Source organism: Podarcis cretensis (genome assembly GCF_951804945.1).
Source record: "Podarcis cretensis genome assembly, chromosome: 12".
In the NCBI taxonomy this organism is placed as follows: domain Eukaryota; kingdom Metazoa; phylum Chordata; class Lepidosauria; order Squamata; family Lacertidae; genus Podarcis; species Podarcis cretensis.
Window position 1 is genome coordinate 48,961,831 of NC_137181.1, and position 13,481 is coordinate 48,975,311.

Genomic DNA, 13,481 nt, shown 5'->3' on the forward strand with positions numbered 1-13,481 from the left:
ACTCGAGGTAAAAGTTAGCTGACTACCACCGTAGGTAACTTGGAAACGCCTAGTTTGTTCTTTAAAAATCCAAGCACATTCCTTTGACTTCTGTGACACATTCTTCCTCATACTGCTCTGTCTGCACCTGCTTGCTTGTGATTTAAATAACCTTGATGAATCAGACCCCATTCAACATCAACAAAGATTCTGATGAAGGCAAGGAATCACATTCCTTACCAGAGATTTGATGTATGCTTGTTAGGGCAAGCTGCGTGGTCCACCGTGACAATCCTAAAAGGAATAATAAATGAAAGCTGATTTTTAAGTTACTGTTGGCTGCTTTTTTCTTTTTTTAAAAAAAAAGAGGTGCCAGTTCTTTTTTCCATCATATGCATCCTCTGTTGGCTACTAACTCCCAGAATTACATGATTAATGCCCAATTAAGGACTTAAGGCCAGACACAGGATAGCTCATCTTCATTAATAGCTGTGTGAATAATGGCATTAATCATACATTTTTGTACACTTGTGGAAAACGAACCTGTCTCTCCTCATACTCATGCTTGAAATTCAGACACTGGAAATCACCACAAAGATTAACTCTGTCAGTGAAGGTGAGGATCAAGGTATTTATGTATTTTTATAAGTTTTTTAAATTAAATTTTTGTTTTACAGTTTCAAATACTCATTTTTACTCCTTGAAATATCAACGACTTCCCTTCTACTCTTTCCATGTTTCCTCATAAATCCCTACATATTTTACAAAAAACTATACCATTCAGTAATCCATTATTGCATCCATCAAAACCTATTTACACTGTTGAATTTATCTTTATGCTGCCAACTGTACACAATTATTTCCCATGTATTCAATAAATGCTTTCCAATTTTCTCTACCAAGGCAGTGGTAGACCTGGCTCAGTTGAGACCCAGATTGCTAGATTTGGTAAATATCTGATTGCACAGAATACGTCCGGTATTGATTTGTTTTAAAACAGCAGATACAATTGATGGGCTTCAGGACACAAGACAGGGAGTTAGTCATCTTTCATTGAAAATATTCCCCCCACCTATTTTGACAGAACAGTGAAGGTGTTTGGGGGCCGTTTTCCTGCTGCAACAGATAGTAACTTTAGGAGGCAAGAAATATGGCAGGAGAGAAATAATTGCTACCCCTCACTAGATGCCATGACCCTCATCCTTTTCTTTTCTTTCAAGTTTTAATCTGTTTTTCTTAAATAATATTTATTAAGTTTTAACAAAAAAAAAGAAAAAAAGAAAAAAAGGGGTTACAAAACAGTAAAGAAAAACACAGGAAAATACAAAGTCCAAAATTAAACGTAAAAATAAAAAATAAAAATCCCTCTTTCTCATATCTTACCACTCATTAACTTATTTTCATGACTTCCTCACACCTCCCTTTTTTGTATTCCATTTAAAAATTTGTTCAACAAATCCATACCCTCTTAGTTTACCCTTAATTGTTTACCCCCACATATTATAATTTCATATTTTCATCTAATATCAATCCATTCTTGCATATTCTTAGTTTGCCTTATTGCTAGAACCACTTCGTTTCATTGACCCTCATCCTTTTATACATTCCCCACAGCTGGTTTTCTTTTCTTTTTTAAATGAGACCTCTTAAAATGCAACCACTCGTGTACAGTTTGGCCCTTGCAGCTTGATGAATGTTACATGTTAAGTTGTGGGTGAACATATCAGACGACACAGCGATTCTTCAAGCAGCTCTTGTTTATTACGCCAGAACAGAACTGAACTGAAGGGTTCAGCCAGCCTGCTTATATAGAGCTCCACTAGAACGCAACAGTAACCATTTTCTGTAACTATCCAATCACTGAACGTCACTTTCAATCCCTTATTTGCATATGTGGACCTGAGTGAAAACTATCAACAGTATCCCCCTGCTGGCCCAGGGTGAGAACTTCAGTACATAACATTACACATACCAAAAACCAGATTATTCAAAATCCTGAAGTCTCCAGGTTTGTTTGGTCCCCTCCAGGTGGAGAGCTTGAATCTTCAGGTGAGTGAAAGCGTTGAAGGTTAAAAAAAACTGTTCTACCTGGATCTTGCCAATTAGACACAGGAGCCAGATGAGACAGAGAGTCCAGCAATTTTATTACTTTGCACAAAGTAAGATGCAGTGGGATATTTCCCAAAAGCTGAACCCCTAGGTGTTGTCCACCTGGAGTTTTTATAGGATTTACACACACACAAAAAAATACATATAAAATCCAATCAGAAGCCCCCAGACATCTGCAGAGGGTAGCTGGCAAAAAAAGCCATTGGATACAACTTTCTGCGATGTCCACGTCTGCAGCTTGATGTGTCGGCTCTTCAAAGGCTTCTTGCTTTTTAATAAAAAATGCCTGCATGGATAAATTTCTGAAGCCTACTGAAATAAAAAAATCAAGGTCTTATATATATAATAAATGTCTGAAAAACCACATGTCTGAAGCAGCACAGGAAAATAGCCCTGAAAACCATTTTGACTCCCAAACTGACCAAATGATTTCTCTGCAAGGTCAAGGAAAATTGAAAAGCCTCCCCATTGTCTTTTCCTTCACAAATCCTGTCTTAAGAGTATGTCTGTGTATGAATAGGGTGAGCCTGTGACCTGGCTCAGGAACTAAGTATTTATCATTACAAAAGACTGGCCAGGGCTCCCCAGGGTATCCAATCAAGTAAGCATTAACAGGTAACCTGCCAGAAAGGGGGTAAACAACACACTCAAATTTCTGTTGTAGACCGCCCTTTCTGTGACGTAGGTATGATGTGTCTGGGAGGGTGGTCTTGAGGTACACCCCTTCTGTGATGTATGCATGATGTGTCTGGGGGCGGTCTTGGACTCCAGGGCGGGCAATTTAAAATGTCTATATAAGGGCAGGCACACCTTGGTTCGGGGTCCTCCTTCTCAGATCAGGCTTACGAGCTGCTTTGCTTCTCAATATTCTCTGGTTGGCCTCTGTTATTTTCTCCGACCAATGGAGAACCTGCAAAGGACTCTGTAAGGGCATTTGTGTCCCACATAAGGGAATGAGGGCATATTTTCGTTTATTACACTACATACTAAGGGTGAGTTGTCCTTGGTTTGGCTGGCATGGCCAGTTTACTCCCAAAAGTTTACTCTCAGAAGTTCATTCCCAAATGCCTCCACCAAGTGTCTCCAGTCACCAAGCAGCAACTGGACTGTGTGTCTTTTATGAACGAAAGGGAGCTTTGGTGAGCCAAGGGTTTTAACAAATCCCAGTGTCTCTTACAGACCCCTAGATCCCCCATGTCCAAAGTCTGTGTCGGGGCCTTATCTGGCCCGCCAATCAATTTAATCCAGCCCCTGTGGCAGTTTGTTTCCTGGGGGAAAATCCTAAAAAAACCTGTCAACAACTTCAATCCTTAAAAAAGATCAACAACTTTGGGTGGCTCTTTGGTCGGCCCCCACGGCCCTTCACTTCATCAAATCTGGCCCTCTTTGAAAACAGTTTGGACACCACTGCCCTAGTGCCTCAAGAGGACCTTTAAAAAAATAAAATCAAAATTCTTAAGAAGAAACTGCCTGCAGCTTGCAAACTTCAGACTGACTGGAACTGGCTGCAAATTATAACATAGACATTGGATATTTGTGGGGACAGGGTGGGATCCTGTCATCCTTCACTCTCCTCTCCCAATTGCCCTCGGTCTCCAGGGCTCGCTCCTGAAAACGCCAGGGCCACAGGAATAAGATACTGTGTTTGTGGGTTCATGGGTGTTTTGACAGCAAGTGTTCTGTTGCTATCCTCATGCTGCAAATACTACAAACTGCTGGTCTCTGTTTTCAAAACCTAGCATATTCATAGGACAACCTCAGCTTACTTCTCTGTTATGTCTGTGGTTGGACCAACAGTGACTCCTTGTGGAAATGCTGAGCAGTTAATAGGATTTTTAGATTTTTCTGCATGCATATTGTGATGACTTTCAAGTACAGTGGAACCACGGTTGTCGAATGCTTTCGGAACCCAAACGCCGACAACCAGGAAGTGAATGCTTCTGTTTTCAAACGATTTTCGGAAACTGAACGGCTTCCGAGGCGCGTTTTTCATTTTTTCCCCATTGACTTTGCAGCCGGCCCATTGATCCTCAGTTTTTGAACTTTTCGGAAGCTGAACGGTCTTCTGGAACGGATTAAGTTTGAAAACTGAGGCTCCACTAGACACAAGATCTACCCACCTGGGAAAAATGGCAGATGAAGGTGATGGACTATATGGAACTGGCGGAAATGACTGGCAGAATCCGAGACCAGGGAGAAGAGTTGGTGGAAGAAGATTGGAAGAAATTTAAAGATTATTTACAGAAATATTGTAAAATTAAGGAATGTTAGAAAGATGTTGGAATGAAGTTACATGGCTTTAGCAGAAATGTTATAAAGAATTAAGTATAATAGATTGTAATTGGATTAAAGGAAAAAATAATGTTAGAATTTGTTAAGTTAAATGATAGGACAGAAGTTTGAGGAAGATGGAAAGGATTTGCTGGAACAATTAATCGAAGTGGAATACAAAAAAAGGGAGGTGTGAGGAGGTCGCTGAAACAAGTAAAAGAAAGTTAATAACATTGAAAGTATAGGTTGTGTTTCTTTTTTCTTTTTTTAATTTTGTTTTATTTTTGTTATGCATATGTAATATTTTTGTTTTTGTATTGTATTGTATGGTTTTGTTATGTTTAATTCTTTTTCTTTTTCCTTTCTGTAACTTTCAAAACTTTAATAAATATTATATTTAAAAAAAAAATGAAAACTGAGGCTCCACTTTATTAACTTTATTAATAGGAGCCAAACCAAAATGTAAGCATTGTAAACACTTTGGGCTTTTGCCGCAGTGCAGGTGAACTGTTGCAGAAGCGAATGTGTGTTGAGCTTTAGTCCTTTACACTGTATTTTCATTCTTTTATGTTAGAGAAGAAACTGCTCTGTGAACACACAGGTCCCTTTTGGGGGGCTGTTAGCAGCAGAGAAGGCAGCATGGTTATCATTTATGTACACGGGGAATCCTCCAGTAGCTTGCCTATCGGCTCCATAGGTCTGATCACTAGTTAGGGCAGGAGGGGAACCCAGTGGCGTAGCGTGGGGGGTGCAGGGGGGGCCAGCCGCACCGGGCGCAACATCTGGGGGTTAGGGTTAGGGGGCGCAAATCCACGGGTTAGGGGGCGCAAATTACTTGCCTTGTCCCGGGTGCTGACAACCCACGCTACGCCACTGGGGGAACCTTACAACATCCAGTGCCTGCTTGCTCCCTCCTGATACTTGCAAATCACAGAATCACAGAATTGTGAAGTTGGATGATACCACAAGGGTCATCTAGACCAACCCCTGTCATGCAGAAATCTTTTGCCCACAGATGAGACTTTAAATTATATTTATACTTATTATCTTCAAATCTTTCTACTAAGGTCCTCCACGGGGCATACCAGGAGAAGCGGTCCTGTAGGTACATGGGTCCTAGGCCGCATAGGGCTTTAAAGGTCAAAACCAGCACCTTAAACCTGACCCTGTACTCCACCGACCTTTTCTAATTATTTATAATTATATATTATTCAGGCCTTTTATTGCAGGTTAACTTCTTCTTTACAGGTATGCAGGCAGTGCTGTGGTCTTATGATGGTTGCTGTTAAGGGACCGGGAAGGAATTTCCCCTGCATTGGCAGGTTTCACCTCCCCTGTAGCAAAACGTCACAATTGCGGCGGTTTTAATCCTTGGGTGGAATCCTTTCGTCTATCTTGCCGAGAAAGGTCCGTATAGTTAAAGCTATGGTTTTCCCAGTAGTGATGTATGGAAGTGAGAGCTGGACCATAAAAAAGGCTGATCGCCAAAGAATTGATGCTTTTGAATTATGGTGCTGGAGGAGACTCTTGAGAGTCCCATGGACTGCAAGAAGATCAAACCTCTCCATTCTGAAGGAAATCAGCCCTGAGTGCTCACTGGAAGGACAGATCCTGAAGCTGAGGCTCCAATACTTTGGCCACCTCATGAGAAGAGAAGACTCCCTGGAAAAGACCCTGATGTTGGGAAAGATGGAGGGCACAAGGAGAAGGGGACGACAGAGGACGAGATGGTTGGACAGTGTTCTCGAAGCTACGAACATGAGTTTGACCAAACTGCGGGAGACAGTGGAAGACAGAAGTGCCTGGCGTGCTCTGGTCCATGGGGTCACGAAGAGTTGGACACAACTAAATGACTAAACAACAACAACAAATCTTCCCCAAATTGCGGGGGGAGGGTCCCAGGGTTTCCCATTAAAGGGGTTGTGTTGAGGGGAGTCACTGGCCAGACGCTGAAAGGTTGTCAGTGCACTCCCCTGTGTTGCGGTGAAATGGGGAGCGGGCTTTCTGCTTAAATATACGTTTTCCAGAGCCAGCCCAATCCCCAGACAGATTGGTTAACCCTGATGTGCCCCGGATCCCTGGCCGGGGACTGAGAGGGATAAATGCCCAATGCCTAAGCCAAGTTCTTCTTTCATCTGAAAGTTGAATAAAGTTGTGGCCAATTTTAATCCCATAACATGTCACGAGTCATTATTCCACCTGGGTGTCGCCTGGGGTCAGAGGGTCTCCGCCTGGGCACACAAATGGATCACCGTAAATCTTTTGCAGGCCTAAGTAGCATTGAAAACAGGATTATGTGGGGCTGCGCTTAGGGCACGAATGAGCACAAATAATCACGAATGAGCCATGAAAAGGACATTTGGAGAGGGGGCGTATCAGAGCCTTGTGGCACTCTTAAAGATGAACAAACTTGACAAAAGGTAATGCAGCTCTCTCATCCTTTGCCAAAATCCCAGAACTTTAAATGGATTACCCCAACTCACGCAATCATAGAAAGCTTTTTTGTCCTGTTTCGGTGATCAGTCTCCGCAAAACATCCACATAACCCACCACACGCCATGTATTGCTTTAACATGTTTATAAGCAATGATGTTATAGCTGGAACTTTTCCTAAAACCTGACATTTAATAACTGCCTTCAAGTTGTATGAGTTATGCCTGCCAAGACAAGAGTCACTTAAGTCACCTCTTTAGCTGTTTGCTCAAATATTAGTCATAACCCAAGGCTATTTGTAATAAGCGTCCGTGGAGAATGGTGTGATCTTCCCAATTTGGCTCCTATTCACCCACAGACTCTCCAAATTGGAGAGTGTCCCAGTGTCTGGGCACAGCACTGGAAGGACAAACTGTTTTTAACGCCCACCCCTTTCTTATTCTGATTCAAACTTCACCAGATCTGGTGCAAACACTGTACCAAATCCTGAAGCCTAAGAGAACGCAGCTGTAGAAGAATTAATTTGTAGTCATTCTTTTGCTTAAACAGTTGGGTGTGCATAAAGTAAATCTAGGCCAGACAACTCCACCCTTTTACAAAACAGAAGATGAGCTGTGAGTTAAATATTTTAACAAAACATAAAAATAACCAGATGTGGAATCTGTGGATGGAGCTTGAAACTTTATACAGTAATGGATTGTTTATTAGGCACAACTCTCAGCATTTGATAAAACGCAACGATGACAAATAAAATGTCAATTTGCTCCCTTTTCATGACACCCAAAATCTGCCGCCTGAGAGTACTGCCTATGTCTACCCTAATGGTAGAGCCAGCCCCACAGGTTTACTTGATATGAAATATACCATAAAGGACTTAACTGTACAACAGGATGAATGAAAAATGGAATTCAAATGTTATTTAAATGAATGTAACTAGAACTCTTGCTTTTTAAAAAACAACAACCCACAACCCTGCCAATATACTCTGTAATGCTTCCTGTTCCTTCAAAGCTACATTGTCAAGGAAATAAACTATCTGACTTTTAGAAGACATCTGAAGGCAGCCCTGTATCGGGAAGTTTTTAATGTTTGATGTTTTATTATGCTTTTATTTTGCTGAAAGCCTCCCAGAGTGGCTGGGGCAACCCAGTCAGGTACAAGTATTATTATTATTATTATTATTATTATTAATTATACAGTGGTACCTTGTTTCTCAAACTTAATCCGTTCTGGAAGTCTGTTCCAAAACCAAAGTGTTCCAAAACCAAGACGTGTTTTCCATAGAAAGTAATGCAAAACAGATTAATCCATTCCAGACTTTTAAAAACAATCTCTAAAACAGCAATTTAACATGAATTTTACTGTTTAACAAGACTATTGAACCATAAAATGAAAGCAATAATCAATGTACTGCACTATAAAATAATTAAGACAGTATTGTTGATGATAAAAATTGAAATTAACTTTTTTTCTTACCTGCACTGTTGATAGTCATTGTTTGGATGGGGGGCTTTTATCCATTTCTGCAGTCACACAATCAGTAGCTGAACTGGGTTCCACACAGTCACACAAACAAATGAACCGAAAAAGCCACACAAACAAAAAAGCAAAACAAATAGCAAAAACAAAAGCACACAACTTTATCTGTTCCAGAAGTCCGTTTGACTTCTGAAATGTTCGAAAACCAAAGCGCAGCTTCTGATTAGTGCAGGCGCCCCGGAAACAGTAGCCAACAAATTGGACATTTGGCTTTCGGAAAACGTTAAAAACCCGGAACACTTACTTCTGGGTTTTTGGCATTTGACAACCAAGGCTTTTGAGTACCAAGGCGTTTTGAGTACCAAGGTACCACTGTAATAGCAAAACCTTAGTTAGCATCTGACACAGTCCTTTATGTATGTTATGTACTGAAGTTCTCACCCTGGGCCAGCAGGGGGATACTGTAGATAGTTTTTACTCAGGTCCACATAAGCAAATAAGGGATCGAAAGTGACGTTCAGTGATTGGATAGTTACAGAAAGTTGTTACAGTTATGTTGTACTGGAGCTCTATATAAGCAGGCTGGCTGAGCCCTTCAGTTCAGTTCTGTTCTGGCCTGTGAATAAACAAGAGCTGTTTGAAGAATCGCTGTGTCGTCTGATATGTTCACCCACAACTTAACAATGTATAAGGGCCCAAGGCTTGATAAGGCTTTAAAACAGGGATGAAGAATTGACGGATGTGGTTTGACTCCAATTTACAACTGCACAGCCAGCATAACCAATAGCCAGAGATTCGGAGAGCACCATCTGGAGTGCTCTCTATCCCTGATTTAAAGTCTGAAATATGTTATTCCTATCAGGTATTTTAAGTAGAGAAGCATGTGCTTAAATTGCTTAACAACAGGGGTTGTTTTCGTTGAACAATCTCAAAATGTCACCTGAAGTGAGACTTTAATGCTAACTTAATTGGGTCAAATGAGGCCTCGTTAGCTGATTAAAAGAAATTTATCCGTTTAATATTCCCACTTCATCGTTCTGGAGAGCAGGCGGTGCTTCGCTTTCTTCGAACATCATAAAACCTAATTGGAAACATGCATTCTGTAAGAAATCTTTTAAATGTGCTTCAAATAATGTGTATGGCTTTGATTTGAGAATGGTCTTGGCAGCAACTGGCTTGCTGCAAATTGAACCACATGCTGAGGAAACTGTTCCTTTCTTGGTGGCCTTCAGTGTGTACAGAGAAGCTGGATCTAATTATTTGATTTGCTTAGACTTAGATTTATTGGCTGCTTTCCCACCCAAATAGCACCACAAAAGGGACTTGCTGCAAAAGAGTTGAGGCACCAATCCTGTACCAATCCTGTACCCACTTAACCAGGGAGTAAGGAAGGAGGGAATTTAACAGCCAGGGCCAGAGCCCTACCATTAGGCAGAATGAGGCTGCTGCCTCAGGTGGCAGGTTCTGTGGGGTGGCGGTAGAAGTGTTGGAAGGCAGAACTGGATATGTTGCATGGTCTGTCTTGGTTAACTTGCTGTCGCAACAACTGCACCAAGAGTATTGTTAGCCCAGAAATGGAAACAAGAAGAAATTCCGACGAAAGAAGAATGGCAGACGAAATTAATGGACTATGCAGAATTGGACAAAATGACAAGAAGGATTTGAAACCTGCGGGACCAGAGATTTACAGAAGATTGGAAGAAGTATATGAATTACTTGAAGAGAAACTGTAATCAACAAATTACACTAGCAGGATTACAAGAATTTTTGTAAGGAGAAATATACGAAGTGTTAGAAAGTAGAAAAAGAGAGAGGTATTGGTTATGAGTTTGAAATGTAATAAGGAAGATAAGAAATGCATGCTAAGAGATTAGATTGGAAAATTTTCAGACAGGATTGATGGAGGTCAAAAAAGTTGAATAAGATGTAAAAGTATGTTTAATTACTGTTGAAAACGATATGTTAAAAAACTAATAAAAAATTGATATGCCAAAAAAAAAAAAAAGTTAACTTGCTGTCATCTGGTGTTCAGGAGGAAAATATCCCATCAGCAGTGTTGGTAAGATTCCTGACACCCCCGAGGAAGGCATTTTGTCATTTACCTCAAGCCTAAAAAATATATACAGTGGTGCCCCGCAAGACGAACGCCTCGCAAGACGGAAAACCCGCTAGACGAAAGGGTTTTCCGTTTTGGAGGCGCTTCGCTAAACGAATTTCTCTATGGGCTTGCTTCGCAAGACGAAAAAATCTTGCGAGTTCCCGCGGGTTTTTTTCGCTTCCCCCCCCCTTTCCTAAGCCGCTAAGCCGCTTATCAGCTGTTCCACTGATAAGCCGCCTCTCAGCTGATCGCTAAAAGCCGCTAGACCGCTAATAGCGCTAATCCGCTAAGCCGTCAATGGGCTTGCTTCGCAAGACGAAAAAACCGCTAGACGAAGAGAATCGCGGAACGGATTAATTTCGTCTTGCGAGGCACCACTGTAATGGGCCGTCCTGGTTCACAGTCTGAGCATCACAACTGAGTAAGCCCCATCCCATTGAACCACCAGCTGCACTTCTAATGGGGGTGGCAAATCAAGCAGGTCTTCATCCAAAGACCTTAGAGAGCAGGCAAGGTCATGTGGAAGAGGGCCATCCTTTAAATATCCTGGTCCCAAATGGCTTACAGCTTTCAAGATAAAAAACATAAAAATAATAATTTTATTATCTCTACCCCGCCCATCTGGCTGGGTTTCCCCAGCCACTCTGGGCGGCTTTCAACTAACATTAAAAACAGAATAAAAACACCAACGCTTAAAAACTTTACTAAACAGGGCTGCCTTCACATGTCTTCTAACATTCAGGTAGTTGTTTATTTCCTTGACATCTGAAGGGAGGGCGTTCCACAGGGCGGGCACCACCACCGAGAAGGCCCTCTGCCTGCTTTCCTGTAACCTCATTAACATAGACCTAGGAGCTGTTTTAGGACGGTTACCAGAGCCAGTGCTGAGCAGATGGGATCCATTTGTTTCTGATAATTGCCGCCTTCACAATTTTAAATAAAGCTAGGATTCTAGACATCAAAGCAAATACCACAGAATTCTGGACTGGGCTCAGACATCGCTCACAAAGGACCAGCACTATCCATCTGTTGTTATGTCTTTTCTTTGCCTGTGTTGCTTTTGGAAATGGAGACAGAAGCTTCTGAGGGGCCGCTCCAGATGTTCGTTTTATGGTGCGTTCCTGATTATTTGCGCTGATAATCGTATTAGTGGCCTTGTACGCAATCTTGCTTTCAGTATTGTTTGCACCTGTTAACGTTTTGGGAAGGACCTACTGTTTTTTTTTCCAGTCAATGCATGTCCCTGCTGAAATCCAGTAACTTCTTCTACCATAAATGTTCTGGGGGGGGGGGGTTGTCCCACTTTTGTCGTACTATAGCACAAAGGTGCCCTCCCAGATAGCTATAACGTGACAGTGTCAGAGGAGCACCACAGAACAATTAATAAAGCTGAATGATGTGTAGATGGTCCGGTATACAGTGGTACCTCAGTTCTCGAATGTCTCCGTTGACGAACGTTTCGGGACGCAAACGCCGAAAACCTGGAATTAAATGCTTCCTGTATTATTTATGCAAATTGATTTTCTCTGGAGTTAAAGATCTAACAAACCTTGTTATGTTGAGCTCGTATGTTGCACAATTTGTATACGGTGTCTGTTTGATAATGTGTAGTTTGCTATGCCTAATAAAGGATCTTGATTGTTAAATACTTCCGTTTTCGAATGCGCCTCGGAAGTCAAATGGCTTCCGCTGCCCGTTTTTCAGTTTTCTCAATGGCATTTGTAGCCAGCCCTTTGTGTATTGGTTTTCGAACATTTCGGAAATCGAACAGTCTTCCGGAATGATTTACGTCTGAGAACCAAGGTACCACTGTAATCCCATAAAGGTAAACGGAAAGGGACTCTTGACCATTAGGTCCAGTCATGACCAACTCTGGGGTTGCGGCGCTCATCTCGCTGGCGTACAGCTTCCAGGTCATATGGCTAGCATGACTAAGCCGCTTCTGGCGAACCAGAGCAGCGCACGGAAACGCTGTTTACCTTCCCGCCAGAGAGTATTTATCTACTTGCACTAGATGTGCTTTCGAACTGCTAGGTTGGCAGGAGCAGGGACCGAGCAATGGGAGCTCACCCCGTCGCGGGGATTCGAACGGTCAAACTTCTGATCGGCAAGTCCTAGGCTCTGTGGTTTAACCCACAGAGCCCTTGCGTCCCTGTAATCCCATAATGAATGCAGTATTTTTGCACCCATCACATATCTGAAAGGCTGTCAAGCGAAAGATGGACCAAGCTTGTTTTCTGCTGCTGCAGACAGGGGTCAGCAAACTTTTTTCAGCAGGGGGCCGGCCCACTTTTTTTTGGGGGGGGGGGGAATGAACGAATTCCTTTGCCCCACAAATAACGCAGAGGTGCATTTTAAATAAAAGCACACATTCTACTCATGTAAAAACACACCAATTCCCAGACCATCCGCAGGCTGGATTTAGAAGGCGATTGGGCCGGATCTGGCCCCCGGGCCTAAGTTTGCCTACTCATGCTCCAGAGGTTAGGACTCAAACCAGTGTTTCAAACTACAAGGAGATTCTAACTAAGTGCTAGGAGGGACTATCTGACAGTAAGAGCCGTTCATCAGGCTACCTTGGAAGGCGATGGACTCTCCTTCATTGGGGAGAAATGCAAAACAAAGAGAAAAGGGCGGTTCACAAGAGTAAGTTGCTGGGAAAATATTATGATAAATTACTGAAGCATAGTTGCTGATAATGAGATGCTCCCCATCACAGACCTCCAAGTAGTTTAATACAAGCACAAGGGCTCTCAGGTTTTTCCACGTACTTTTAAATGTCAGAACTCAGCCCATTAATAAAAAGGGGGGAAAGTTATGAAAATAGCAAATCTTCAAGTATGTTTATTTGAAATCTAGGCCAGCCTTGAGTTTTTGGAGTCAAAGACGTTGATGGTAAAACAATATTTTACAGCCCATATTTTCAGGGTGTATTGAAGTGAAGGGGAATGTTTTCCACAGTTCGCTGGGCGGAAATTGCTTTGGTGGTTGTTCAGATGAGGCTCATATACTTTGTCACCAAATATTTTTCTTGCGCAAATCTAAATGTGCTTTAATTTGCTCCCAGAGTTGTCGTCATCGCTATGGTACAAGTTACTAGAGAGAGGTCCTT

At 42.0% G+C, this 13,481-nt stretch overlaps 1 long non-coding RNA gene across 1 annotated transcript in view; it reads left to right on the top strand.

Annotated features, from left to right (window-relative positions):
* Positions 1 to 13,481, top strand: part of LOC307199569 — a 111,549-nt gene that overhangs the window by 61,317 nt on the left and 36,751 nt on the right. The window lies entirely within an intron of this gene.